Genomic DNA, 19,696 nt, shown 5'->3' with positions numbered 1-19,696 from the left:
TACCTGCCTCAGCAATTTCATTCACTCTCACAACTTCCACTACTATCTCTATGCAGATGACTCTCAAGTCTTCAGAGCTCAAGTTCTAGCTTTTCTTCTGAACTCCAAAACAGTATCTTCAGCTGCCTTTTGGACTATTCTTCCTAGATGTTCCGTCTACATTTCAATTCAAATTGCCCCAATTTGAACTTATTTCAACCTCTCTACATTCCTTCTATTCTAATAAAGCCCTTGCTAACTTTTACTTCACTCCCTTTTCAGATCACTTTGAACTCCCAACACTTGAGACCATGTCTGGTAAAACTTCTGCTCTGAAGTCTGCTTCCTTAATTAGTGATTATTTCCTGGACCACAAGATTTCAGGTAAACCCCAGTCATGATTCACTTCACTCCTTCCTTCTACTTCCTGTTCAGTAAGGAAGAACCATGATTTTCTGTCATTTCTGCTTGGGGTATGTCAATATACTTCTCAGAGTCCCTATTCACCATCCTCTTAATTTTCTGGACCAAAGTGTCCTGGTCAGGCTACTATTCTCCTATGTATGTACTTTCTGTTAGAATGTAAGCTCCTTGAGGACTGTCTTTACTTACCAAATGCTTGTCTTTTTAACATTTTTTTTTTCATTCACTCATTCTTTTGATATATTTATACATATTTTTTGTGTGTGGTACCACCATTCATTCAGTTTCTCATTTTCAAAACTTCTGTGTTAACTCAGACTCTTCCTTCCCTTTTACTTCTTAGATCCAATTTGATAGGCAGGATAGTTTAGTTGATATAAAGAGCCCACCTTGGAGTCAGGAAGACTTAGACTTAAGCCTAGACTGATATAAACTGACTGTGTGGTCTAGCAAAGTTATTTAATCTCACAGTGCCCCAGGCAACTAAAACTATAATTGTACAACAATTCCCAGATCTACATTGGTAAAGGCAGATTCCTAACTGGCTAAATTCCCTATCCCAATAAAATTCCCCAAGTCTGGAATTCTTACAAATCTAATTATTAAGTCCTGTTGATTCTATCTGCATGTTTCTTAAACTCATTCAATTTTCTCTATTTCTTTTGCCATTATTCCAATGCTGGTCCCCAATGACATCCTTCAGGACTAGTTATAGAACCATTTCTAGTATAACAATTTTTTTTAAAAAAAATTTTTCTTTTATTACATTTTACTTTTGTCAATCAGCAAAAAATTGCTTTTGTTTCCTTTATTTTTAAAAAAAAATAGCTTTTTATTTTTCAAAATACATGCATGAACCTTTGCAATATATACCCTTGCAAAATCTTTTGTTCCACATTTTTCTTACTCCCTCTCCCCTTACTGAAACAGCAAGTAATGCAATATAGGTTACACATATGCAATTCTTCTAAACATATTTCCACATACACCATGTTGCACAAGAAAAATCAGATCAAAAGGGGAAAAATGAAAAAAATCAAGCAAACAACAAAAATGAAAATATTATATTGTTCATGTTCAGTCTGCACATTGCTCTCTCTGGATTCAGATGGCTCTTTCATCACAAATCTTAGAATTGTCTTGAATCCTCTCATTGTTGGGAAGAGCCAAGTTCATCACAGTTGATCATCTTGTTGCTGTGTACAATCTTCTCTTGGTTGGACTCACCAGACTTTTCTGACATCTGCCTGTTCATAATTTCTTACAGAACAATACTATTCCATTACACTCACATACCATAACCTATTCAGTTATTTCCCAACTGATGGGCATCCACGGAATAATTTTTACACAGAAATTTGGCTGTCATTTCTCTCCCCAAATATGTTCAGTGGCTACACTGTCTCTCAAAGTTTAAATTCTTCCATAATTTGATGTCACCCTACCTTTCTGACCTGATTTCACATTAATTTCTTCCATGTACTTTGTTTCTACCATCATGGATGACTTTTTTTTTTTTTGCAAATACACCGACTGTTAAGTCTCCTTGTTCTTCATGCCTTCTTCCTACCTTCCTCTCTTTTAATTCTTACCTATTTCCCAAACCTAACTCTAACGCTGGGTCTTCCGAGACCACCTTCCTTGATCACCTCTCTGATTCTCCAGCCAATAATAGTTTGGTAGTTCTCTAATTTACTCACCACGTAATTAACTTTTCTGTTTGGAGTCTTAATTCCCTAGCAGACCCTAATAACTATTTCTCCAATGTGGCATATACAGTGGACATATACTTGGATTCAGGAAGAAGTGTGTCTTCATTTCAGATAATTACTGGCTGCTCAACTCACAACTCGGGAAGCCTTTGTTTTCTCATCTGTATAGTGGGAAGAACAGTACTCACCTCACAAGATTCTCCTGGGGCCCAAACCCAATATTTTGCAGAAGGACTTTGCAATTGGGCATGTGAGCTATTGTTATGGAAAGAACGGAAGTTGCACTATAGTTAATGGGGAAAACACTTCTGGTTTAGGGTAGTCTTGGGGAGGATAGGCTGGATTCCTTCTCCCTTTCAAGTAGATGACCTCATACATTTCTGCAGCCTGATCAGTTATCCGAGAGGGTGTGGGCTTCTAAGCACTTCATATGTGTCAGCATGGGTTATGTGTCACGTTTGTCCTGAGTGGGGGGAGATGCGCTTGAGTAGGAGGCGGGGGAGGCAGTACTGAACAGGCGGGGGACTCCTGGGAGTGCTCTCCTAGTTGCCTTTCTCCGTTACTTTGTGGCCCTAAGAGGAGGGGAAATGAGAGCTTTTCCGCGGAGAACGCTTGAATTTAAGTCAGAAAACGAGGCTCCTCATTCCGGACATTATAGAAGCAGGATCTGGGCTGGCAGGACTAGATGAGACTGGAAAAGAGAGATGGGGAAAAAGCCAGGAAGCGGCTACCAACACCGCATCCTCAGCGAGGCGGGGCTAGGAGATGGTCCTAGGCAACACACGTGGTAAAAGCGAAGAAGTGGAAACGTGCGGGACCGAGCAGGGAGGAAGAACTTTCCCAGAAGTCCCTGCAGCAAAGGCTGAGTTGCCATGCCATCCGACGTAGTCTTCCAGATAATTGGTGAAAAAGAGCCACTGCACTGGCTCCCTCCGCCAACACAACCTAAGAATGTAACGAGGCGTGGCCTGAAGGAGGCGACATAATTTTCCCGCCCCCTCCCAGCTCCGGTTCTAGATTCCCTTCTGTGACGCAAGGGTGCATTCCCAGCCAATCGCAACGTGATGACAGAAGAGGGCGGGACTACTCCCCCTTTGCTCGCTCCTTCACAAGCTATTCCACCCCATCTTTCCCTTTCCCCAGCCCATTCCCTCCCCCCATCTCCCTCAGCCCTCATTTCTCTCGCTTTTACCCCGCCCCCACCCTCAAAATTCTATCACGTTCGGTTTCAAACGACACCTTGGCCAATGAACATTGGGGCCACTGCCGAGTGGCGGCCACAACAGCCAATGCGAGCGCGGCAAGAAAGAAGCGCTCGCGGCGCGCTTATGACGACAACCGGCGTGTGACGCAGTCAGACCCCGCGCGCAAGAGCGGCCCGGGCGGCGGCGGCGGCGGCGGCGGGGGCGGCGGCGGCGGTTTCGTGGCGGCCGCGCGCATTCTGAGCGGGCGGCGGGAGGAAGACGATTTTTAGTCCCTTCGTACGAGGGACGCAGCCCTTCGGTAAGAGAGCGGCGAAGGCGGCTGCCCAGGTGCGCGGCTCCGAGACGAGAACCGGACTGAGGCTGACCTGAACTCAGGCAGTCCCTTCCTAGAGAGAGGAGGCCGCGCGCTCCCCTCGGTCCGTAAAATGGGGGCGGAGCTCACGACCCTCTGACCTCGCGAACTAGCTTCTCGGCATGGGGGAGGAGCTGAGGCAGCCTCGCGGGAAGGGGTTTGGGTATTTGTGTGTGTAGCTCGGCTCCTGGCAGTATCCTGCTTTCGCGATCTGGACGTAGGGTTTCCTGAGGAGCAAGAGTCCAGGTCTAAGGTGTGGAATCAGAGGTCCAGCGAGAAAGAGTCCAGATTGTGTTGGTTCGGGATGAGATCGGGGATCTTTTATGCTACAGCTCTCTTGGTTTGGGGGATAGTCTTCGAAGACGAGAGGTTTCTTGGATAAAGATTTTAGGTTGGGATTGAGGATTAGGGACCCACGTTCTCCGGGGATAGAGCGCAGTGAAGGGAAATAGTGAGGTTTCTTCTGGATTTTTAATTTTTTTTTATTTTACAAATAATTGCTTGAGTATCTGCCGTGTCTAGTATAATGCCCAGTATCGAAAGGGGATTTAAAGATTTAAGACCTAGGACATTAACATCGTGGAGTGGACAGTCTAGCGATGGTGCTTTTTTTCCCCTTCTGGGAAAAAGGTTGAGATGCTGCTTTACGTAGACAGTTAAAACATTTTTTTTGGGAGGGGGTAAGAGGTACGGTGACTACAGACTTTTTGTTTTTATTTTTTAAGCATTACAAGGACCAGAATTTACGAATATTTAGAAATCGTAAGCTGTATCATTTAACTCAGTATTTTTTTCCCTAACCGCAAGGCAGAGAAAATATAAGTAGAACGAAAATGTTAATTCCAAAATCAAGGAAGCGATGGAATAACATGCAAGAGAATTGAATTTAAATTAGGGAGGGATGTGCAGTGTCACTTGCCTCACTTTTCCCTCCGGAGTGATCTGTATCCAGCGGCAAGATTTAGATCCAGATGTAAAATTATAACGGGGAGGGGGGGGAAGAAAGGGAGATGGGGAGAATTAGTTGATTGGGCTGATCCTTTTTGTGTTAATGGCGCCAGAGTGCACCTTTCCCGTTACTCTGACTTACCTTGGACTTAAAGGCAAGATGGCTTGTCGCTGAAAATACAATTCAGTGCTGGCTGAGAAATCTTAGATCCATAGGATTGTTAAAGGAGAAAGTAGATTATAAGGTTCAATTTTTATTCTACCATTTGGGGAGCTGAGGGACCAAATTTGGTTTTCACAAGGTGAGTCAGTGTCAACCAAGATGAGAACTGAGATGATCTGCTTCGAAGCCCAGGATACTTTACTGCTACACTGCATTATTCCGAGGGGCTCTGCCAGGATATCTTTACTGATATTTTGCTTCTTGTATTAGAATATGGGCACTGCGACAGAGATAAACATTCTTCAGCTGGTGAAGACGGGGGAGGAGGGGGGATATTTTAATTTGGCATGAAGGGATAAATAAGTGTCAAGCCCTAATGCTGTGCCAAGCCTTATACTATATGTCTAGTGTGGTAGTCAACGTTCTCAGGTCTTGCATTATCCACATCTCCTTTTAAAACCAGGTCTTAGAACTGCATCTTAGATGGCTGACCATTTAATGAAATGCCTGGGAGTGGGGGGAGGATCAGTAAAATGGCATATAATCACCTAATTTTCTTGTAGTGAGAAAAATTCTAGATTGGTATTTTGGGGATCTGGTATTGGCTTAACCTTTGTATGACTTTTAAATAATTTGCTTCCTTTCTTTCCATCTCAGTTTTATTATGTTATCTTTAAGCTCCTTTTCCAGTTTTGACATTTATTCCAGGTTTGATATATAAAACCACTATGGCTATGGGTAAAATAGAAGCAGGTTTTTTTTCAGAAACAATTGCTGAATGATCAAATACAAAACAGAAAATAACTGAAATTTAAAATGAAAATATATTTTTTGTTATTAATCAAATTTGGGCTCTTTGCAAACATAAAGGGTGATACCATAAGCAAATTAGGAGATCAAGGAATAGTTTACCTGTTGGATCATAAGGAAAGAACTTAGGGCCAAACAAGATAAAAAGCATTATGCATGAAAAAATGGATAATTTTAATTGTTAAATTAAAGTTAAACGTATTTACACAAAACCAATGCATAGTTCTACGCTTAGGAGTTTGAATTTTCTTTGCTGGAAGAAGCTACCAGTAGGGGGAGCAATAGACTTGCTATGTGGTGGGTTGACTGTCTTTGAATCTCCAGAATTTTCAAGGGAATTTTCAAGAGACTACTGAATAACTCTGTCCCTATTGGTAATACTGTCTGGTTGTTTGCATTTGTTTACACATTTATTGATGTGTCTTTGTGGTTGTGTAAGAATTTTTATTGAATTAAGATACTAGGTTTTTCAAAGCACAAACCCTAAGAGATCAATGTGGTGTTTATCAATTTAATTTTTTAAATTTTAATTTAAACAGTTGGATAAAATTATTCCTTTGGAGTTTTCACTTGAGAATTTATAAAATTGAATTTACATTTATTCTGGCTTTGAATAAGTCACTTTGTCAACTTATGTTTAGATGACAAAACAAATGGAAACGGTACTCAGGAAGTAGAAGAGAACTGGTAAAAGCTAAAAGTCAGTTAAAAAGTGGACATTCTATCTGTGCTGTGGAATGTCAATTAACTGTACCTTTGTATATGGCTGAGTTAATGCTAACACTACTTAATGCCAAAATGATTGTGGAAAATGCACACAAACTCATACGGAGTAAAATAGTTCTTAATTGTTAATATGTGCTTCTACAGGAATGACATTGTACCAAGTGATGATTTATAGAGAGTCTGGCACACTATTAGAACGCCCAGCTCCTAGGGTACTTAAGTGGGAATTTATGAAGAGCCACCTCTCTTGACATCCTGAAGGAAGAATAGAATACAAAGGGTCTATTTCAATTTCTTTAAAATTTAAAGTTTAAATCTAAAGGAATGAGAGGATAATAAATAGTATTTTGTATAATAAGTAAAAGAATATATGTATGTATTAGCAGATGCTTCATATACTCCATGATCTGTCAACTTTGGTCTTTTTGCTGATGCTTGTCTATGATCTGTTCATGATGCCTTTTCTGATCTCTCTGCTAATGCCTTCCTTCTGAGATGACTTTCTATCCTTGTAGGAAGGGGAATTAATATTTGTATAGCACTGACTGTGTGCCAGGCATTGTGCTGGTTCATTTGATCTTCACAACAATTCTGGGAGGTAGGTACTGTCATTATCTCCATTTTATAGTTTATAGGTCACACAGCTAAGAAGGATCTGAGGTCTAATTTAAAACTCCTTGTTTCCATGTCCAGCGACTGCTGTGCTATTCACTGTGCTACCAGATCACGTTAGTATACTGCTGTATGTAACACACAGTTGTTTGCATGTTTCCCCTTTTAAATTGTGATTTCCCTGAGGCCAGAGCTTTTTTTTTTTTTTTCCCCTCTCATCGCTTTAGAATAGCATAGTGCTTAGCACATAGTAATCATTTAATAGTGTTTGTTGATTATCAACAATCTTGTTAACCAAACCCCAATCCTGGGTTGCTGGAATTAAGTGTCTTCTTCACTTCTAATCATGTGCTACTGAGTGGAACTGGAGAATGTCACAGAATTATGCTAACTGGGTCCACTAACAATCTTTTATGTAATCTCAACTGAGCCTTCACTGCAGCAAATGCACCCTCTATATCTTCCTAATTGATTCTCTATTCCACTGAATATTGATACTTTAAAAATTATACATGTATATTTAGTCAGTAAAAATTGCCTCCTCTCTAGCATTTTCTTTTATTCTCAATTGGGAGGAAGGGAATTCCCTTCCTCCCAATTGAGAATAAAAGAAAATAAAAATTCTTGTTACAAATATGCAAAACACATTTCCCCATTGTTTATGCCAATTTCACATTAGTCTTCAAGAACTTTGGTTGACAATGGTCAATGTGGATTTTTTTTGCCTAATTCTTTCAAAACTCATCTTTAGTATATTGTCATTGTAGTAATTGTTCTCTTCTGTTTGCTTCACTCTGCATCAGTTCATATAAATCTTCCCAGATTTCATCATTTATTTCAACACATTTGTATTTATTCCATCACATAATTTGTTCAGCCATTCCCCAATTTATGGGCATCTTCTTAGATTTCCATTCTTTCTCACTTCAAAAAGAAATTTATTTTTTTACTTATATAATTGAATTTATTTTGCTTAGGAACAGTCCCTCCCTTATTCTACCTGCCCTCGTAATTCACTGATCTTCCTTCTCTTTCTTCCTTTTCAGTACTTATTTCAGTAACAAATGTAGTAATTTTGCCCTCAGATATGTGTGTACTTTTTTGTTCCTGGGGGAGGTAGTTCATAAAAAAGGTCTGCTTCAGTTTTTGCAGCTGTAAAATGGGGTAATTGCAGCTACTTCTCAGGTTTTGAAGATAAAATATAGTATTCTTCTGGCAAATAGCAGTCACTTAATAAATATTTCTTCTCTTCCCTTCCTTTGACCAGAAAAAAGAGAGATTCCAGGGTGATTCACCTTTGCATGGCCACCTTCCCTCCCCCTATCCTTTGCACCCCCCACCCCCCAAATAAAACCCCTACTTTGTGTGAAATGTTTTTTCATCAAGAATGCTTGGAAGTCCTTGTTTCATTTAAAAATTCCATTTCTTTGCCTCCACTCCCCACTCCTATCCCCAAAAATTAAGCTCAGTTTTCTGGGTATTTTTGGCTGTTTCCACATTTTTTCTCTTCTGGAATATCATATTCCATGATCTTACTCCTTAACATGTAGTTTCTAATTGGTCTGTGAGCCTGACTTGTGGTTACTCAGTACTTGAATTCTTTTTTTTGACCTGAAAGCTTTGCATTTTAGCTATAATATTCTGTTTTCATTTAGGACTTTCTTTTGGGAGAGGTGGTTAGCAGATATTTTTCTATTTCTCTTTTGCCCTTTGTTTCTTAGAGATCTGGGCAGTTTTGTTTTTATTTTAGAATTTTTTTGAAATTATATTGTCTAGGATCTTTTCCCTCTCCTCTTCCCCTCCCCCCCAATTACTTTAAAGTATTAGATTTTTTTTTTCTCCTTCATCCATTTTCCAGGTCAGTTGTTTTTGCTGTAAATACTTTAGATTTTCTTATGTTTAGTCTTTTTATTTTGTTTTAATAGATCTTCTCTCATGGAGGTATTGACTTTTATTTGCTCAGTTCTCATTTTCAGGGAATTTTTTGCTTGGACAAGGTTTTCTACTTGTACTAATTGTCTTTCCAATCCTTCTATAGCTCTCATTTCTTGAATTTTTTTTTTTTTTCAGACAACTTAATTCATTTATGAAAACATTTTTCCCCCCAACCAAAACAAAACAAAATACTTCTCTTCCAGGAATTCTAGTTGACTCAGTGTTGGGACTCTGTTTTGTAGATGTGCTTTGCTTTTAGATGTTTTAGAGTCCTCTTTTCTTCTCCTGGATTTATGTCTTGAGTATAGTATTTACTTTTAATAATGGGATTCTTGTTTTATTTTCTCATTCTTCCAGAGTAATTTCTAACTTTTTTTTTTTTTTAAAGACCAGGCTCTTGGCACTTTTATGGGAATATCTAGACTGATTATATATATATTTTTTTACTTTCTTTAATATTGGGTTGCTCTAGGCTCTCAGGGAAGGCTCAAGCTAAGGACCTATGAGCTTTTAATGCTTCAAGTGGTTAGATTCAGAGCAAAGTCTTAACACTTCCCTAGTCTGAGTTCTGCAAATTTATGACCCCAGTTTTAAGTAACAATAAACTATTGCTGGACTTAGTCCTCTGGGAATATATTTGCTGGTTCAGATTGACAGAACTGCAGGCTCCTCATTGGTATATGATTTCTGACCTAATTATTTCTTTGCAAGCTTCAGATTGGGCTAGAAGCTGGAACTGAGACTTTTTTCTTCTGGGATCTGAACCCACACCACACTTGCTTCTGAACTTACTCTTTTCTGTACACAGCTACAGCCTACTACTGCTCTTTGTCCCAACTCCCTTACCCCTCATCTTACAGGTCTGTCCTGGATCTGTGACCTAGAGGGCAACAGAACTTACTATACTGCCTGCTACTTCTCTATCATTTTGACTTCTAGAACATAATTCTTCTCATGCTTTTCACAGCAATCTCTTCCCTTGATCCTTTTAGTTGAAGATCTTGCTTCATATTTCATCAAAAATATGTGATTATTTTCTATCTCTTTTCTCTCCCTTTCCTTTCCTCCTCCTCCATCTAGCCTCTCCTTGACATAATTTCTCTTTATTTCTTCAAACTTCACCCTAGATTTTTAAAGATCAAGTCTTTCACTTTACTATAGTGATATATACTGTAGTGATGATTCCATCCCTTCCCATCCTCTCCTGCAGATTTCCCTCACTATTGTTCTCCCTTAGTTTCTTGATTGCTTCTCTGCCCCCTACAATCCCAGGTCTCCTCCGTTCTTAAGAAATCCTCACTAGATCAGGCTGTTTTTCTACCTACACTCAATATCTCTGTTTCCTCTCTTCTCTGGCTTCCAGTCTCATCACCAAACTGAAACTACTCTCTTCAAAGTTATCAGAGGTCTCCTAATTAACAGATCTAATGATCTTTTTTTTTCTTTCTTTTTTTTTTTTAAAGCTTTTTATTTAAAACATATATATGGACAATTCTTCAACATTAGCTCTTGAAAACCTTGTGTTTCCCCCCTTCCCCATGCCCTCCCCTAGATGGCAAGTAGTCCCAATATATGTTTACATGGTAGAAATATATGTTAAATACAATATATGCATCTGTATTTATACAATTATTGTGCTGCTGAGATACCACTACAGATTGGCTCTCAGATTGGCTAAAATGACAGGGAAAGATGATGTAGGGGATGTGGGAAAACTGGGACACTGATACATTGTGGGTAGAATTGTGAACGGATCCAGCCATTCTGGAGAGCAATTTGGAACTATGCTCAAAAAATTATCAAATTGGGCATACCATATGTGCAAAAATGTTTGTGGCAGCCCTTTTTATAGTGGCTAAGAACCTGGAAATTGAATGATACTCATCAATTGGAGAATGGCTGAATAAATTGTGGTATATTAATGTTATAGCATATTATTATTCTATAAGAAATGACCAGGAGGATGATTTCAGAGAGGCCTGGAGAGGCTTAAATGAACTGATGCTAAGTGAAATGAGCAGAACCGGGAGATCATTGTACACAGCAACATCAATATTATACGACAATCAAGTCTAATGAACATGGCTTTTTCCAACAATGAGATAATTGATTCCAGTTCCAATGACCTTGTGATGAAGAGAGCCATCTACAACCAGAGAGAGAACTATGGGAACTGAGTGTGGACCACAACATAACACTCTCACTTTTTGTTCACTTGCATTTTGTTACTCATTTACTTTTTTTTTTTTTATCTGATTTCTCTTGTACAGCAAGAGAATTGTCTAAATATGGTTATACACAAAGGATTTTTTTAAAATGCCCATGGCTACATGGGAAATTGATTTGTAGATTCTGTCACTTTTCATATATATATAATTAAAAATTGATAACTAAAATGTCAAATGTAGTAAACTAGTCAAGAAGTATAAGCTCAAAAAAAAAAGGTCATAGGAAAAGATGACAAATGTTGGAGGGGATGTAGGAAAACTGGGACACTAATACATTGTTGGTGGAACTGTGAACGAATCCAACCATTCTGGAGAGCAGTTTGGGACTATGCTCAAAAAGTTATCAAACCGTGCATACCCTTTGTTTGAGTAGAAACAGCAGTGTTTCTACTCGGCTTATATCCCAAAGAGATCTTAAAGAAAATGGACCCACATGTGCAAAAATGTTTGTGGCAGCCCTTTTTGTAGTAGCAAGAAACTGGAAAGTGAATAGATGCCTATCAATTGGAGAATGGCTGAATAAATAATTCTATATGAATGTTATGGAATATTATTCTGTAAGAAAAGACCATCAGGATGATTTTAGAGAGGCCTGGAGAGACTAACTGATGAATTGATGCTAAGTGAAATTAACAGAACCAAGAGATCATTATACCTAGTGATAAGAGTATACAATGATCAATTCTGATGGGTGTGGCTCTCTTCAACAATGAGAAGATTCAAACCAGTTCCAGCTGTTCAGTGATGAGCCATCTATACTCAGAAAGAGGACTGTGGGAACTGAGTGTGGTTCACAACATAACATTTTCACTCTTTTTATTGTTTGCTTGCACTTTATTTTGCTTCTCTTTTTTTCTTGTGAAGCAATTTTTTAAAAATAGCTTTTTATTTACAAAACATATGCATGGGCAATTTTTCAACATTGACCCTTGCAAAACCTGTTCCAACTTTTCCTCTCCTTCCCTTAGATGGCAGGTAGTCCAATACATGTTAAATATGTTAAACACAATATATGTATACATACTTATAGTTATCTTGCTGTACAAGAAAGATTGGATCTAGAAAGAAGGTAAAAATATCTGAGAAGGAAAACAAAAATGCAAGCAAACAGAAAGAGTGGAAATGCTATGTTGTGGTCAACACTCATTTCCCATAGTTCTCTCTCTTGAGTTTAACTGATTCTTTTCATTACTGAACAATTGGAACTGGTTTGGATCATCTCATTGTTGAAGAGAGTCATGCCCATCAGAATTGATATAGTATTGTTGTTAGAGTGTATAATCTGGTTCTGCTCATTTCACTTCATCAGTTCATTTAAGTCTCTCCAGGCTTTTCTGAAATCATCCTCCTGGTCATTTCTTACAGAACAATAATATTCCATAACATGAATATGCCACAATTGATTCAGCCATTCTTCAATTGATGAACATCCACTCAGTTTCCAGTTTCTAGCCACTATAAAAAGGGCTGCCACAAACATTTTTGCACATACAAGTCCTTTTCCATTCTTTAAGATCTCTTTGGGATATAAGCCCAATAGTAACACTGCTGGATCAAAGAGTGCACAGTTTGATAATTTTTTCAGCATTTCCAAATTGCTCTCCAGAATGGTTGGATCCTGGATCTGTTCACAGTTCCATTAACAATGTATTAGTGTCCCAGTTTTCCTACATCCTCTCCAAAATTCCTCATTATCTTTTCCTATGACCTTTATTTTGAATACTTCCATCTTGACTAGTTTACTATACTTGTCTCTTTAGATCAATAGGTTTTTTTGTGACACTACTTGTTATGGGCCAGAACACTGAACTTGAAACAAAGGATTCTTACTAGGTATTAAGTCAGTGGAATTGATAGAGACAATAGTTATCTAATTTTGGCATGGTTCAGTATGATTGATGTTATGGGCCAGAACAAGGTACTAAGTGGAATTGAGGAGACAATGGTTAAATCTAGTTTAGCATTGATTTAATCCTACAACAAATAATGGTTTCCTAGTAATATAATGATTGGTTTGTACTCAGTGTACAGCAAATGAGCAAGAAGCTTTCAGGGCCAGAAAGGAAGCTCTCAGAGGCTGACACATTTATTCCATCATCCACCTTTGTGGTGGCTGGAGGCTGAAGAACAAACCTTTGGATTCAGAGAGATTCAGAGGGCAGAGAAGGAGGCAGGAGCTCAAGCTTTCAGAACCAAGGAAAAAGATAGGCCTCTAAGAAAGCTAACCGGGCCCCAGGAAAGGAGACAAGACTTTGAAGGAGACAATGAAGGATCTGGAGTTTAACATCTGGCTGCACTTGTGTTGATTACGGAACTGAAACGAAGGCTGCCTCCAGAGACCCCAAGAAAACTTCATCAGAGAACATTACATTTTAGAGATAATATTATAACTGCTCAAATAGTTCTCTCCTTGTCTCATCCTTCTCAATCTCCATTGCTGCATTTTTGCCTATATCATCCCTTCCCTCCACATCACAGATTTTACAAGGTTCTGCCATGGTCTTTCTTATTTTTGTGTATTTTTTTTCACTTGATTTCATCAGTTTCCATTGGTTCAATTATCACTTCTAAATAGAAGATGCCTAGCTCCAGCCTTCTAATGATAACGACAGCAAACATTTAAGTAGTACTTTTAAAAATGTTTATTGAATTCCAAATTACTTTGCCTCTTCAATGTCTTCTATATAATTGTCAATGATAAAGCATAGAGCTGATCATATCATCTCTCTGCTCAAATTGACTTCATTTAGACCTTTAGATCAAATATACACTCTGGTATTTGAAATTCTTCACAACCTGATTCCTTCCTTTCTTGCTGCTTTATACTTTGCTACCTCCACCCTCACTTTTATAGTCCAGCCATATTGGCCTACTCACGGTTCCTCATATTTGTGACACTCCCATCTCCCTAGTCCATTCCTTTTCACTGTCCTCTCCTCCTCAAGCTTCCTTCCAGACTCAAATGCACTCAAATGCTGGACAATTTTACTAGTTTCCCCCAGATGTTCCTGTTTCTTTAAAGTTTCATTTTATAATTTTTTATACCTATTTGTGTATATTTCATCCTCTATTTAAATGTAAGGTTCTTGAGGGTGTAGGTAAGATTTTCATTTTTTTTTTTTTTCTCTTTTCTATACTAAGTGCTTTGCACAGTTCCTGGCAACTGGAGAGAATGGAAAATGAAATAACTAAGGAGACAAAGATTTGAACTTCCAAGCTTTTTGATTTATTAAGCAGTACTTGCCAATTGCCCAACAAATTGGGACTTGGCTTTGGCACAGTGCCCCAAATACAGGGGGAGATATGTTTTTATATGTTGAAAAACAAAAAGGCCAAATAAAAGAAAACAACTGGGATAATAGTCGTGTACACATAGCAAATGACAGGTACACATGCACTCTGATCTCAGTTTTGCATGTTTTATCTCAGTTTGCATGTCTGATAATGAAATACCTTCTTGATAAAATGTAGATGTTAGCATGTGCACATGTAGTCCTCACAAAAATAGTGTAAAGGAGAAATTTCATTGTATGATTGAAAGAGAAGGATTGATAAGGAAAGAAGATACAATAAAGTGGTCAAAGATGGAGGCTTCTGTTTGGCAGGACAGGTTAAAGTAATTCTGGGAAGTCTGGGTAAATAAAAGGGAAGATTATGATAATACAATAATTATAATAGAAAGATATATTGTAAAAAACTTCAGTGTACATATTGCAGACTGAGAAGAAATCAGATATTTAAGAAGTGTTTTGAAAACCTGATTAAAGGTCCTATTATTGATTGAAACTTGATGCTTATGGAGGAAAATCCTTTTATGGCTTAAAATGTGTTAAGCAATTTTTATGGCACATATGTAACCAGAAATTGCTTTCATTTCTATAATTCTCTTCATTGGACCCTTTCACATAAACATTTGATGAACCAATCTTTTGTGGTATAGGTTTTTAATGTTCCATGTTTTTTGTTTTTTGTTTTTTTTTTTTTTGTTTTGTTTTTTTTCCCCATCGTGGAATGTATATTTACAAATATTCTAGAGTATAGAATTCAGAATAATTGGGGCCAGATTTAACAAATCACTTTAGCAGTTCTCCCATTTCATTAACTTGGAAAGAGGTTTGCTGTTAGTAATGGAGTTCAAAAGGAGAAATTGCTCTTGAGCACCTTATAGTATTTTTTAAAATGCAAAATGTTTGTGAAGAAAGAACTCACAGTATCTTCAGTACTCACTTGATGGACTTAATAACATTACATAATCAAATACAGTAATAGGGATTTAAGTACTCTTAATAATGGGACTCTAGAAAGGGTTACCTTGGTAACTGGAATAAGAAGAAATGAAGGAAGGAAACCCTGAGCTGGGTTTAATATGGGCAAAAATACATGGTCCCTCAGAAGAGGGAAAGGAATAGGTGTTCCAAAGAGAAGTAATGACATATAGTGATTTAATAGCAGGAAAAAAATGTATAAACTGTATGCTTAGTGTTAGGTGATTGAGATTTAGACCAAACCATGCTTGTTCCTCCTCTCCCCCAAAACATTAATAACATCATTCTCCTAATGAATCAATATTATTTGGTGTCTTTTATGTTCTACATTGCAATTCAGTGTCATGCTCATTTCCTTCTCCATTTCTGTTCTTTTTCAATTTTCCTTTTCTTCAATTCCTCTAAAAAGAATATATATTAATCCAGGAATGGTTTAATCCTTTGTTAAGTGGCTCTCAGATTTCCTTGTTTGTATGTGGTTTTGTACACTGTGATACAGTCTTTCCTTGATTTTTGACTTTTCATATGTGTCTTATTTCTTAATTAAGTTGCAAGTTCTCTGGCTGTATAAGCATGGATCCTGGGATTTTGAACTGCAAGAAATTTTACTACTGCCTACCGAAACCATCTCTTCCTTTTTAGTTACAGACTAATAGCATTGAAAAGTAGGTTATGCCAATCTTTCACACAAACAAAAAATAAAGTCATTGGAGGAATTAGGAAAGGCTTCACAAAGAAGATGGCACTTGAGCTGTGCCTTGAAAAGGCATAAAATCATCAAAAGGATAAATCATGTGAGAAGTGATTACACACATATATTTTTTAAATTAGCATTTTTTACATAATTAATTTCATCCTGTGTTTCTAATTCTTCCTCCAAAAAAATAACCAATTAAGTAATATTTTAGGTATGAAAAGTAGACTGACTATGATGTACTTATTAACAAACCTGGCAAGATCATAGAATGGACTTAAACACAAAAAAGCTAATACCTATCACAGTTATCAGCTTTGGTTATTCCTATATGGGCATAAGTTCAGAAACAGAATTCAGTCAGAATTTAGTAGGTCTATTGAAGGGTGGCAATAAAGACATTTGCCAAACATACTTAAGAATCTCTGAGGAAGGGGAGTGAGAGACTAATTGGTATAGTGAAGGATATATAAATCTGGTTGACATTTTATAAAATGTAAAAACAATGAAATTTAGAGCAAATACAGCTCTTAATATTCAGTATTGAAAAGTAAATGGAGTAAGAAGCTGAAGAAAGATTAGGTGTTTTCCAGAAATAGTGTCTGCTTTTGTAGGGCTAAGTAAAAATAGACCCTTAATCCTTGGATACTAGAGGTCATAATCTAATAATACGTTTTTATTCCTTTAAAAACTTCCATTTTCCTGTGCAAATTTGAAGAAGTGGGCATTCATTTGGATGAGTTATTAAGGGGTCTAATTCAGCAAATGTTTGCTTCATACTGGGGGCAAGGCCTAAGGCTGGTTGTGAGGAGTAAATAAAGTGTAGACCCTGTTTTCAAGTAGGTTATCCTTAACAGATAAGATCAGAGGAATTCCTTCCATTGATACAGACATTAACCCTTTCATACCTTCTCACCTAAAAAGAAGTAAAGAACTTCTGGTCCTTTTCCTATTTCAGAAGTAACAGTGTAGCACTTGTGTTCTCTCTTGTATCATTTTAGCTAAGAAGCTAAACAAGCTTTTGAGCTATCTTTTCTAGCTAGGATGTGGAGAAGGGAAGGTGAGAAAGTTATGTTAGACTAATAATTCCACTATTCCTAAAGGTTGGTAATGAGGGTCAATTCTAAGGGTGTTGGCAATAGAAACAGGAAAGAAGAGGTAGGGTTTGTAGCATAGATACAATTCACACGATATACTAATTACATTTGGAAAATCAAAGTGAAGTCAAAGATGACTGCTCTGAAGAGGAATGTCATAGATAGAAATAGTGAAATTAAGAGAATTTGTAAGGGAAAACATTAAAAAATTTGTTTTTGTACACTCTTCTTGAAATGATAGTCAAGTAGAGGTAGCCTGATAGTATAGTATATGTTCATACAGCAATTGGAAATAATGAGAAATGGGAATAATTTCTGGCATACAGACTTAGAGGAGGGTGGGAAAGAATGGCTTCTTGGAATGAAGGTTGAGGGATTAGCTTTGATAAATATTTTTGTTATTTAGAAGACCTAGAGAGAGAGTACTGATGTCAAGAAAGTTTGAGGAATAGAGGAAAAGTGCTGAGGAAGTTCATACTGTACAGCTTTAGTGCACAGGAAGTTAAATCATATAGTCTTAGTTTTCCCATGTATTGTAAATGAGACATGCAAATGGCAGATTGTGAGATCAATCTACAAATTTGATATGTAATATTGCATTATTAGAGATTTCACAGAAAATGGGGGGGATATTTCAGCTCTTCTAGTTTTTTGTTTATTATAACATAGCATTCAACTTGATTTTTGTTGTTACTGCTGTAATTGTTATAGTAAATATATTTTTCCTCAGTTTTTCTTGCTTGTCTCTATATCATTTCATATAGTGGCTGCTGGATGGCACAGGGATAGAATGCTGAACCTAGAAGATTGAAAAACATGAGTTGAAATGTAACCTCAGATGACTTCCTAACTGTGTGATACTGGACAAATCACTATCTTTGCCTGCCTCAGTTTCTTCAACCAATAGGTTATAAATGGGGATAATAATAGTAGCTATGTTCCAGAGTTCTTGTTAAGATCAAATAAGATAACATGTGTAAATGTGTTTAATTAGTTTAGTGTTTTATACAGGCATTTACTAAATACATGTCACTTCTGTTCTTCTGGTTTATTCATAGTTTTTATTTCTTATAACAGTAATATTATATTACATACATGCACTGTACTTTGTCTATCCATTTCCCAATCAACCTGTTTCCTTAGTTCCTACTTCTTTGTTGGTAAATATCCCTGAAAAAAGCTTCAAATATGTTATCTAATCTCAATTTGACTCCAACCCTTTTTTTATTTTCTAATTGATACTGGACCATACTCTATCCCTCCTTGTAATTGTTTCAAATCTTCTCTCTTTTCCCTGAGTTCTTATACAACTTTCTCACCATCTTTTCTCAACAAAATACTTTTTTTTCTCTACTCCTGAAAAAACCCAAGATCAAACATTGAGTTTTCTATTTCTTCCTCTTTTTCAAAACTCTTTCATATTATTTCTTTCTTTCCTTCTTTGGTACAATCTCTGAGGAAAAAGTAACCTTTTTTTTTTTTTTTTTCTTCCCCTGAGGTGATTGGGGTTAAGTGACTTGCCCAGGATCACACAGCTAGGCAGTATTAAGTGTCTGAGTTCACATTTGAACTCAGGTTCTCCTGATTAAAGAACTGATGCTTTATTCACTGCTCCACCTAGCTGCACCAAAAATAACCCTTTTCTGTGTAACACCTTTGATCTAATTTTTATCTCCTTCAGGAACTTAACCCTCAATCATTCCATTTCTTGTTTTGGCTTTTTTTTTTTTAAACTTTATTAAATTCTAAACTTAAATACAAAAAATTGAACATTTTTGCATGATAGGATTTTCACGAAACTGCAGGTTTTTTATATTACAGCTTTTAAATATATAATGAATTCAATATCAAAGCTGTCTAGTTGTGATTTTTTCTGATTAGTTCTTGTCTTGCATTCTAGTTTTTACACTAAAAATGCTTATTAATATTGTTTTACATAAGATATACTTACATTGTTCAGCCTTCTCTCTTGCCCTTCCAGAGAGGTTCTTTATAATAAAAAATAGAGGCAGAAGAAAACGGATTATGGAAACTAACCAACATATCAGACATGTCTGACATATGCAGTATCCCAAAGTCATAAATCCTTAAATATATACATATATGATAGGAGAAATAAGGACAATATATTCTCATTTTAAAGTTTATAAATTTTTTCTTTGTTTATCACCCTACATCAGATAATAAGGCTTACTATTTTTCTCCCAAGCCATCACTTTCATCATTTCTCATACTACATTTGTTCAGCTATTCCCCAATTGTTGAGTTGTTGGATACACTTTAGTTTTCATTTCTTAGCTATCACTAAAAGAGCTACTATAAAATTTTTTATACTTAGGACTGTCATCTTCCTTTTTCTTTGATATCATTGGAATATAGGTCTTACAATAAGTTTCACTGGGTCAAAGGGTATATAGTTTATTGCTTTCCAGAATGTCTTATTAATCTCTCCTTATCAATTGTTTTTTTTTTTTTTTCTCTACTGCATGCCAATTATTTCAGGTCTCCCCTATCCACAAACCTTCCTTTAATCTCTTTCATTCTATT

At 37.0% G+C, this 19,696-nt stretch overlaps 1 protein-coding gene across 7 annotated transcripts in view; it reads left to right on the top strand.

Moving 5' to 3' along the window:
• Positions 1 to 3,492: 3,492 nt before the first annotated feature.
• Positions 3,493 to 19,696, top strand: part of NUP98 (nucleoporin 98 and 96 precursor) — a 95,342-nt gene continuing 79,138 nt past the window's right edge. For 2 of the 7 annotated variants that reach the window (XM_074304960.1, XM_074304953.1), the window contains exon 1: positions 3,493 to 3,617. The gene's annotated coding sequence lies outside the window, so the exon portion shown is untranslated. The other 5 variants (XM_074304955.1, XM_074304956.1, XM_074304957.1 and 2 more) reach the window with 5 other exon arrangements.

This window comes from Sminthopsis crassicaudata, chromosome 3 (assembly GCF_048593235.1).
Source record: "Sminthopsis crassicaudata isolate SCR6 chromosome 3, ASM4859323v1, whole genome shotgun sequence".
NCBI lineage: Eukaryota > Metazoa > Chordata > Mammalia > Dasyuromorphia > Dasyuridae > Sminthopsis > Sminthopsis crassicaudata.
The sequence above is the reverse complement of the archived record's forward strand: the minus strand, read 5'-3'. Positions and strand labels throughout refer to the sequence as shown.